This window comes from Dicentrarchus labrax, unplaced genomic scaffold (genome assembly GCF_905237075.1).
Source record: "Dicentrarchus labrax unplaced genomic scaffold, dlabrax2021, whole genome shotgun sequence".
Lineage (NCBI taxonomy): Eukaryota > Metazoa > Chordata > Actinopteri > Moronidae > Dicentrarchus > Dicentrarchus labrax.
The window spans coordinates 2,870,067-2,880,714 of NW_026136714.1; the positions used below are offsets into that span (position 1 = coordinate 2,870,067).

Below are 10,648 nucleotides of genomic sequence, written 5' to 3' on the forward strand. Positions count from 1 at the left end.
TATTTTAAGAGTAGAGTCTTACTTTTAATCTGTTTCTTCTAGTTACTTCGTAACTTTTCCTTTGTTATAAATGTTGTTCTTTCAACATTTATTTTACTGTTTCTTGTTTTTTGTGTGTGTTGCAACAAATTTGAATGCAATCGTTACCATAGTTCTTGTACGTGTACTTACAGGGCCGGTAAAATCCTTCTCTGTCCCTCTACTGAAATAACTTCCCATTTTCTTTTCCATGAGATCCCTCAAAAAACACTCTACTCAGAAGATACAAATCATTTGTGCATTGAGTCAAATCCCTACAAAAAACAAGATATATCTCTGCTTATACACTTACTTTTGCCCACAATTCAGTTCCCAATTCTTTCCATCAACATTCCATTCAGAGGATACAAATCATTTCTTTTGTGCAAGGAGAGCGGGTCAAATCCCTACAAAAAACAAGATCTCTGCTTTTCTTACCCCAACCCGACCCTGCATAGTCCTATTCTCTAAACAGTGTTCCACACACTGGCAGTATACCCCACACTGCGACGTCACCACTGGACAGTGTTCCCTACACTGCGGACAGTCCTTTTCAGAACCTTTTGGACTAGTATATACCTGGTCTTTCACAGGATTCAACTATCTGGTCTTTCATTTAATGGCCATTTCAGTGTTTCCTGTATCTATTTTATAAAAAGCCATAACCTATAGGAGAGCGAGTCAAATCCTATGGCAAGGAAGAGGTATACACATAAAATCTGCAGACATTCCTAAGCAATTTGCCAACAGAGGAAACCCAGGGAACTCATCTGCACAACAACCACACAGCAACTTTACTTCAAAATTGGATGGCATCAACTTCTTTGGTACTCCAGCTTCACAGACCTCCGACACACAGCAACTGCAACTGGGTTTTCAAAAGGACCCCTCACCTCTGAAATTTGGATTCTTAGTTTACTGGTGTGTCCTTGGTCTGGAAGAAGAGTGTCCTTGGAAGTATGTTGCCATCCAGGTCACGGCACCATTTGTTGAAGAAAAATAATTTAAGTCCAATACAGGTTTGCTAGCAAGTTACTTTTAATAAAGTGTTATTAAATGTTACATGATTGACATCGGAGTCGGAGGGAATGCATACAAAAGGTGGTGATCAGACCAAATGTGATGGAGACAAAGGGCAGGTGTGGGTGTGGGTAGTGACTCCCCCTGTGTACAAGAAGAGAGACAATTAATGTAGGGTTACCTGTAGCTGTAATGTAACTGACCTGAGAAAAGCAGGCTACAGATACAGATTCATTTGAAGAATACTTAATAATTTGCATCTTTAAAACACATTGTTGGTTTCACGTTCCATCGGTTTATGTAAACTGCATTGATTATATACAGTATATTTACTCTCATATATAGGGGGTAAAACATTGTTTTAAGCTATCATGAACTGTTGAGGATTCTTATTTATTGATTTAAATCAATTCTATATGACTTGATATATGCCTGCAAGGGCAATTACAAGCAACACCTGTCTACCGAGTTCATAAAATAAGGATATGAAGGTAGAAGTGAAAAGTTCAGAGACTTTGAGTATTTGAAGTGATTAATACGTTATGTTATCACAGTGTTTTTTAAATCGCAGCTCCACTCATAAACTTGTCTTGTGATTGTCTGCACTTTGCATTTTAAGTGATTAACATTTGATTTTTCAGATGAATGTCAGTTCTGATGGAATGATGTGCAATATAGTACAGTACATATAACATGTAGTTTTGTTTATACTGTTTACTGATTATAAAGTATAAAAAACACAATATATGAATATGATCCTCACCGGATACCCAGCCACAGGCTGCTCAAGCTCAGCTGCCGTCTATCATTCCAGATGAGCCCATGACATCCAGCCTGTAGACACAACGGCCAACGTCCTTGGGCATCAGCATTGGCCCTGTGAAATACAGACAGCAGTGAGTAAGGTAAGAGGACTGAAGAATTATTATTTATGGTGTTTTAGATGGAGATTAAACTAATATGGTCAATTAGAGAGATTGAGAAGAATATGTAGTGAGGGAATGGGACTATATAATGAAGGCCAAAGAAATCTGAACGCTTTAGACAAAGGGGATACGACCAGACACTTATTGATCAAGCCATCAAAAAAAACAACTAAAGGGACAGTGAAGAATTACTGAATCCTCCTTCTGAACATACTACAGATAGAACTACCTTTGTGTCTGAATACTGTACGGTGTCTAGGCAAGTCAAACAGATTATTAACAAACATTGGAGCATCTTAGAATGTGATCCAATTTCAAATCATTTGTCATCCTTCAGACTCCACTTTTACTTCTAGAGAGGCAGAAATATCAGAGATATTGTTGTCAGGAACTCACACAAAAGAATCGGCTTTCTCAACAAGTTTATGGGAACTACAGATATGGGAAATGTGCACATTGTTCTAACACATTTTAACACATTTGATACGAAGACATTCAATCACCCACACTCAGGAAAGAATTGTGACATAAAGAATTCATTAAGCTGTCTCTCTACTCATGTGGTTTAATGTATGTGGGCCGCACTCATCTTGATCTTTCCACGCATAAGGTGGACATTAGGAATGGTAACATGGATTATGCCATTGCTAGCCACTATAGGGAGAAAAACCATGGTTCAGCCACTTCCCTCAAATTCATTGGTGTTGAAAGAGTGCGACCCAATCCAAGAGGGGGCAATTTGACTAACCAGTTCTTAAGAAGGGAGGCTTTTTGGATGCATGAACTGAACACAATTGAACCTTATGGACTGAATGAAGCACAAGACCTGAGTGCTGCTCGCTCTTAAATAAAATCACAGTAATGTTATTCCAGTGTGCGGTGGTCAATTCTGATCGATCATTAATAGAATCTTTTATATACAATGAAGTAAAGCATGTCACCCAATCTTTTTACAAAGAAAGGTGATGAAATCACCTGTTTATTCCATACTGAAATACAGCACGGTTGCTCCCCTAACATTAGTTCCTTAAAGGTCCAGTAGCATTGTTGTGTTTTTGTCAACTTAAAATTAACCTTTCATATCTAGAGACGCTGCAGGTCACCTACCATGGGGTCTGTCAAGATGAACTGCCATGTTTCTAAGGTAGCCTAGAAGGGATAAACGACCTTTGACACCATGTACAGTGTTGATTTTATGTGTATACATGCTTATTTTATCTTGTGCGGGCAGTGCTTTTTATTTATTTTACTTATTTTATTCTATTTTATTTTAATTTTATTGCTTTTATCTTTTACTGTGTACTTCATATTTTTTTTTTATTTTGCTTCTATTGTGTTATCTATTTATTCTGTATATCTTTTTGTGCAGCACTTTGGAAACCTTGTGTTTGTTAAAATCGTGCTGTATAAATAAAGTGGATTGGATTGGATTATAGTACAGTACATATAACATATAGTTTAGTTTATACTGTTTACTGATTATAAAGTATAAAAAAACACAATATATGAATATGATCCTCACCGGACACCCAGCCACATGCTGCTCAAGCTCAGCAGCCCTCCATCATTCAAGATGATCCCATGACATCCAGCCTGTAGACACAACGGCCGACGTCCTTGGGCATCAGCATTGGCCCTGTGAAATACAGACAGCAGTGAGTAAGGTAAGAGGACTGAATAATTATTATTTATGGTGTTTTAGATGGAGATTAAACTAATATGGTCAATTTGTGAGATTGAGAAGAATATGTTGTGAGGGAATGGGACTATATAATGAAGGCCAAAGAAATCTGAACGCTTTAGACAAAGGGGATACGACCAGACACTTATTGATCAAGCCATCAAAAAAAACAACTACAGGGACAGTGAAGAATTACTGAATCCTCCTTCTGAACATACTACAGATAGAACTACCTTTGTGTCTGAATACTGTACGGTGTCTAGGCAAGTCAAACAGATTATTAACAAACATTGGAGCATCTTAGAATGTGATCCAATTTCAAAACATCTGTCATCCTTCAGACCCCGCTTTGACTTCTAGAGAGGCAGAAATATCAGAGATATTGTTGTCAGGAACTCACACAAAAGAATCAGCTTTCTCAACAAGTTTATGGGAACTACAGATATGGTAAATGTGCACATTGTTCTAACACATTTTAACACATTTGATATGAAGACATTCAATCACCCACACTCAGGAAAGAATTGTGACATAAAGAATTCCTTAAGCTGTCTCTCTACTCATGTGGTTTAATGTATGTGGGCCACACTCATCTTGATCTTTCCACGCATAAGGTGGACATTAGGAATGGTAACATGGATTATGCCATTGCTAGCCACTATAGGGAGAAAAACCATGGTTCAGCCACTTCCCTCAAATTCATTGGCGTTGAAAGAGTGCGACCCAATCCAAGAGGGGGCAATTTGACTAACCAGCTCTTAAGAAGGGAGGCTTTTTGGATGCATAAACTGAACACAATTGAACCTTATGGACTGAATGAAGCACAAGACCTGAGTGCTGCTCGCTCTTAAATAAAATCACAGTAATGTTATTCCAGTGTGCGGTGGTCAATTCTGATCGATCATTAATAGAATCTTTTATTTACAATGAAGTAAAGCATGTCACCCAATCTTTTTACAAAGAAAGGTGATGAAATCACCTGTTTATTCCATACTGAAATACAGCACGGTTGCTCCCCTAACATTAGTTCCTTAAAGGTCCAGTAGTATTGTTGTGTTTTTGTCAACTTAATATTAACCTTTCATATCTAGAGACGCTGCAGGTCACCTACCATGGGGTCTGTCAAGATGAACTGCCATGTTTGTAAGGTAGCCTAGAAGGGATAAACGACCTTTGACACCATGTAGAGCGTTGATTTTATGTGTATACATGCATATTTTTATCTTGTGCGGGTAGTGCTTTATATTTATTTTATTTATTTTACTTATTTTGTTGTATTTTATTTTAATTTTAATTGCTTTTATCTTTTACTGTGTACTTCATCTTTTTTTTTTATTGTGCTTCTATTGTGTTATCTATTTATTCTGTATATCTTTTTGTGCAGCACTTTGGAAACCTTGTGTTTGTTAAAATCGTGCTATATAAATAAAGTGGATTGGATTGGATTGGATTATAGTACAGTACATATAACATATAGTTTAGTTTATACTGTTTACTGATTATAAGTATAAAAAAACACAATATATGAATATGATCCTCACCGGATACCCAGCCACATGCTGCTCAAGCTCAGCTGCCCATCATCATTCCAGATGAGCCCATGACATCCAGCCTGTAGAGACAACGGCCGACGTCCTTGGGCATCAGCATTGGCCCTGTGAAATACAGACAGCAGTGAGTAAGTTAAGAGGACTGAAGAATTATTATTTATGGTGTTTTAGATGGAGATTAAACTAATATGGTCAATTAGAGAGATTGAGAAGAATATGTAGTGAGGGAATGGGACTATATAATGAAGGCCAAAGAAATCTGAACGCTTTAGACAAAGGGGATACGACCAGACACTTATTGATCAAGCCATCAAAAAAAACAACTACAGGGACAGTGAAGAATTACTGAATCCTCCTTCTGAACATACTACAGATAGAACTACCTCTGTGTCTGAATACTGTACGGGGTCTAGGCAAGTCAAACAGATTATTAACAAACATTGGAGCATCTTAGAATGTGATCCAATTTCAAATCATTTGTCATCCTTCAGACCCCGCTTTTACTTCTAGAGAGGCAGAAATATCAGAGATATTGTTGTCAGGAACTCACACAAAAGAATCGGCTTTCTCAACAAGTTTATGGGAACTACAGATATGGGAAATGTGCACATTGTTCTAACACATTTGATACTAAGACATTCAATCACCCACACTCAGGAAAGAATTGTGACATAAAGAATTCATTAAGCTGTCTCTCTACTCATGTGGTTTAATGTATGTGGGCCACACTCAACGTGATCTTTCCGCACATAAGGTGGACATTAGGAATGGTAACATGGATTATGCCATTGCTAGCCACTATAGGGAGAAAAACCATGGTTCAGCCACTTCCCTCAAATTCATTGGCGTTGAAAGAGTGCGACCCAATCCAAGAGGGGGCAATTTGACTAACCAGCTCTTAAGAAGGGAGGCTTTTTGGATGCATGAACTGAACACAATTGAACCTTATGGACTGAATGAAGCACAAGACCTGAGTGCTGCTCGCTCTTAAATAAAATCACAGTAATGTTATTCCAGTGTGCGGTGGTCAATTCTGATCGATCATTAATAGAATCTTTTATTTACAATGAAGTAAAGCATGTCACCCAATCTTTTTACAAAGAAAGGTGATGAAATCACCTGTTTATTCCATACTGAAATACAGCACGGTTGCTCCCCTAACATTAGTTCCTTAAAGGTCCAGTAGTATTGTTGTGTTTTTGTCAACTTAAAATTAACCTTTCATATCTAGAGACGCTGCAGGTCACCTACCATGGGGTCTGTCAAGATGAACTGCCATGTTTCTAAGGTAGCCTAGAAGGGATAAACGACCTTTGACACCATGTAGAGCGTTGATTTTATGTGTATACATGCATATTTTTATCTTGTGCAGGCAGTGCTTTTTATTTATTTTATTTATTTTATTCTATTTTATTTTTATTTTATTGCTTTTATCTTTTACTGTGTACTTCATCTTTTTTTTAAATTGTGCTTCTATTGTGTTATCTATTTATTCTGTATATCTTTTTGTGCAGCACTTTGGAAACCTTGTGTTTGTTAAAATCGTGCTATATAAATAAAGTGGATTGGATTGGATTGGATTATAGTACAGTACATATAACATATAGTTTAGTTTATACTGTTTACTGATTATAAGTATAAAAAAACACAATATATAAATATGATCCTCACTGGATATTCAGCCAAATGTTCATCCAGTTCCGCAGCCCTCCATCATTCCAGTTGAGCTCCTGGTATCCGGCCTGCAGACCCCACTGCCAACCTCCTCTGGCATCAGCATTGGCCCTGTGAAATACAGACAGCAGTGAGTAAGTTAAGAGGACTGAAGAATTATTATTTATGGTGTTTTAGATGAAAATCAAACTAATATGGTCAATTAGAGAGATTGAGAAGAATATGTAGTGAGTGAATGGGACTATATAATGAAGGCCGAAGAAATCTGAACGCTTTGGACAAAGGGGATACGACCAGACACTTATTGATCAAGCCATCAAAAAAACTTGTAAAACGTGTAAAGGAACAGTGTGAAGATTGTAATGGTATCTGGCGGTGAAGTTGAAGATTGCAACCAACTGAATACAGCTCTACTGTGAAGTTTGTAAACTCACGGAAAATGTAAAAGGTCCCAATGTGAAGCCAGTCTTCGGTATGTCGATGCTGGGCTACTGTAGAAACATGATGTTTCAAAATGGCGGAATATGGCTAAATAACTCTGCTGCGCCGATCCTTCGCCCAAAGATGAGGGCGTGTTGCTGGAGACGTTGCCTCCCTAGGGATCAGGAGCACAGATGATAATAAACAGAGATCAAAACTAAACAGTTATTTTATCCTGATATAAAATATTCAATATTTCATTGTTAAAAATTATGTCTGCAATGTAAAAAATATGTATTGTGTGTGTGTGAAACAATTCAGCCAACTATATAACAGATATACTGCAGTACAACATGACCCAGAGAGATATTACCATTAGTGAGAAGAAAGCAGTTCATCTAAAATAAGAAAGTTAGTTACAAAGTTACAAATAAACACAACATCACCTCTGAAAAACATTGTTGCACCCTGAAGGCTTGGCCTCAACATGGCTTCCACTGCATAAAAACTTCATACACGACACGAGAACAATGCCTCAAATCTCCAAAATGATTTACCATCCAAAATAGAAGTACTGATCTCACGTGGCCAAAGCACTTTGTATATTCAAGTATTGTTATAAAAACCCTGATTATTGCTGTTCAACCAACATCGATATGGACCTGTTAGCTCACGTATTACATCAGCTAACAGGCCTAGCTCCACGTGGAATCAAAGACACGAGAACGTTGCCTAAAATCTCCAAAACGAGGTACTGCCCTCACAAACTATGTCCAGAGCACTTTGTTCAAGTATTGTCATAAAAAAAACCTGATTATTGCTATTTAACCACCATCGATATGGACCTTTCTGGCTATCACGGCCGGTACACATGGCACGACACGTGGAATCAAACTGCGGACAACAGGACCTAGAGAGGTATCACCTTTAGTGAGAACAGAGTAGTTGATCTAAAATAACATGGCTCTCTTCTTTAGACACGAAACGAGAACAAAATCTCCAACATGATTTACCATTGAAAATAGAAGTACTAGGTTCCCGGTTAGCTGAGTGGGTATAGCTGGCTACCCGTGTACCGAGGCTGAGTCCTTGCTGCAGCGGCCCAGGGTTTGAATCCCCTCTCTCTGCCCCCCTTTCCTTCTGTCTTCAGCTGTCTTTTAAAATAAAGGCAATAAAAGCCAAAAAAAAAAATAGAACTACTGCTGCTATGTTCAGCGATGTCCTGAACTATAATATCTGTCCGCGTTGGAGTTTTCTGTCAAATTGTTTGACACATGCGTATTAGCTTGTAGTTCGCATATAAAGGGTCTGACGCATGCGTATTAGCTTGTAGTATCTTGTAGTCTTGTAGTAGCAATTCAGCAGATATTGCATGAAGCTGAGGGCACTGTAATCATGTTCATCAAGTTTCAGCTTACCTGTTTGTAGAGTTGTAACAATTAATCCTGTTGTCATTTTAGAGTGATCGCCAATATTCCATGTGTTGTTGAATCTTCTTCTTGTCATTTGCTTCCACAGAAACTAAAAAGATTTTTAAATAAGATCCTAATTGGGTTGACCAAAGATGCCAATCTGACAAGAACATCCACTGTTTTGTACAGTTCTGTGACAACATATTGCTGTCATTGAAAGTCTTGTGTTGGGCGCCCGGTTGGCTCAGTCGGTAGAGCAGCCAACCCATCTACGGAGTTGCTGCAGCTGCCCAGGTTTGAATCCAACCTGTGGCATTTAGCTGTGTGTCATCCCCTCTTGCTCTACCCCCCTTTCCTGTCTATCAAATAAAGGCATGAAAAGGCAAAAAAAACTCAAAAGAGAAAAAAAGTCTTGTGCTGTCCCTCAGCTGAGGTGGTGTTCACCGCAGTACTGGCTGTAGCTGTTTTGATATGCTTCAACCTTTTAGTTCAGTATTTTATAATATCTTCCTAGTCTTAGTTGCCATGAACTGTTGCAGAGTCATAGTATATCTCTTTTCAGTCTGTCAGTAACAACAAAGGCAATCGATTTGAGTATTGTCCATATTCAAGATGATTCCATGGAAGATTCAGTCAAGTATTTTAGTGTTGGACTTCAAACAACCCAGAGCAGTTGTCAAAAAACCTCTACAAAAGAATTGTATTGTCCACATTTATAGTCCAGTCGGTCCCATGTCTGTAAGAAAATGATGAAAATGTTCATTAGAAGTGAGTGTGGCTGGGAAGAAATGTAATTAATTTCATATAGAAAACACTTGTACATATAATATACTTTAAATACTTAAAAAAGAAATGATTTACCTCATAGAGAAGTGCCTGGTCTGACAACTTCACCACTCGACTGGTTTCAGGTGTGGCACAAACGAGGAAGCTACCACCTATCACCCTCAGAGTTAATCAGTTCTGATCATCAGTTAGTTAGAATTACCTATCTTTTCCATCACTGTCTGGAATGGCTGAACTGTTTCTCTTTTCTCTCACCCATTCACACCCATGCCAAGCATGGCAACTATGCATCTGCACTAAGATCTAGAAGGCACAGTCTGTTCCACTTATAGTCTTTGTGAAGCTGCAGTAGGGAAAAAAAACTATGCAAACATGTATGCAAAACCTTCTGTTCTTCCTTCTTTTTGAAGAGCTCAGTGTGGTCCGCTTTGACTGTCACCCTTGGCAATCCTGACTCTGACGGCTCCTATTCAAAAATGGGCAAAGATGATGGGCATGAGTAGAGCTTAGGTTGGTCACACTTTTTGACTGCTGGTGAGCCAACAACAGTGTGTCTTAATAAGGGCAAACCTCAAAAAACAGGTTTAGCTGGTTTGCTCTTCCAGCATCCCCCTCTCCTGTGATGTTGCCCTTCTTCCTGCAGCCTGTGATGGTTTTCATGCCATCCCAGACCTCCCTCATGTTATTATGCTGCAACTTCTGTTATGGGGACCACAACGTCCATACAGAAGTTCAGGTAGTCAGTAGTGCAGTGTGTGACCCCCTCGATGTGCTCACCATGTGCTTCCTGCAGGACGCTCCAGTCAGTACATTCAAAGCAGTCCCTCAGAGCCTCAGGAGACCATTTCCTGAAGGAGCGTTTGTTCGTGGTCTGTCTCTGGATCTGTGGTTTGTACTGTGGCGTGAGCAGGACCAGGTTATGGTCAGACTTTCCCAGTGGGGGCAAACGAGTGGCAGTGTAAGCTCCCGTTACGTTGGCATACAGGAGGTCTAATGTCCTGTTCTTCCTGGTGGGGCAGCTTACAAACTGGTGAAAGTCTGGCAGTGTGGAGTCCAATGTCTCCAAGAATAGATAAACGATGTTGTGAGAGACAGGCTCATCCTTCTCACTAATTGATTTGTGTGTTATAAGACTTTGATAGAGCCTAATGCAAATATTTA

At 38.9% G+C, this 10,648-nt stretch overlaps 1 long non-coding RNA gene across 1 annotated transcript; it reads right to left on the bottom strand.

The window, feature by feature from the left end:
- Positions 1-7,309: 7,309 nt before the first annotated feature.
- LOC127375996 (uncharacterized) lies at positions 7,310-9,718 on the bottom strand. Its single transcript, XR_007887480.1, has 3 exons — positions 9,563-9,718; positions 8,708-9,437; positions 7,310-7,464 (listed from the first exon to the last, which is right to left on the bottom strand). It is a non-coding gene; the product is annotated as an uncharacterized LOC127375996 (long non-coding RNA).
- Positions 9,719-10,648: the final 930 nt, after the last annotated feature.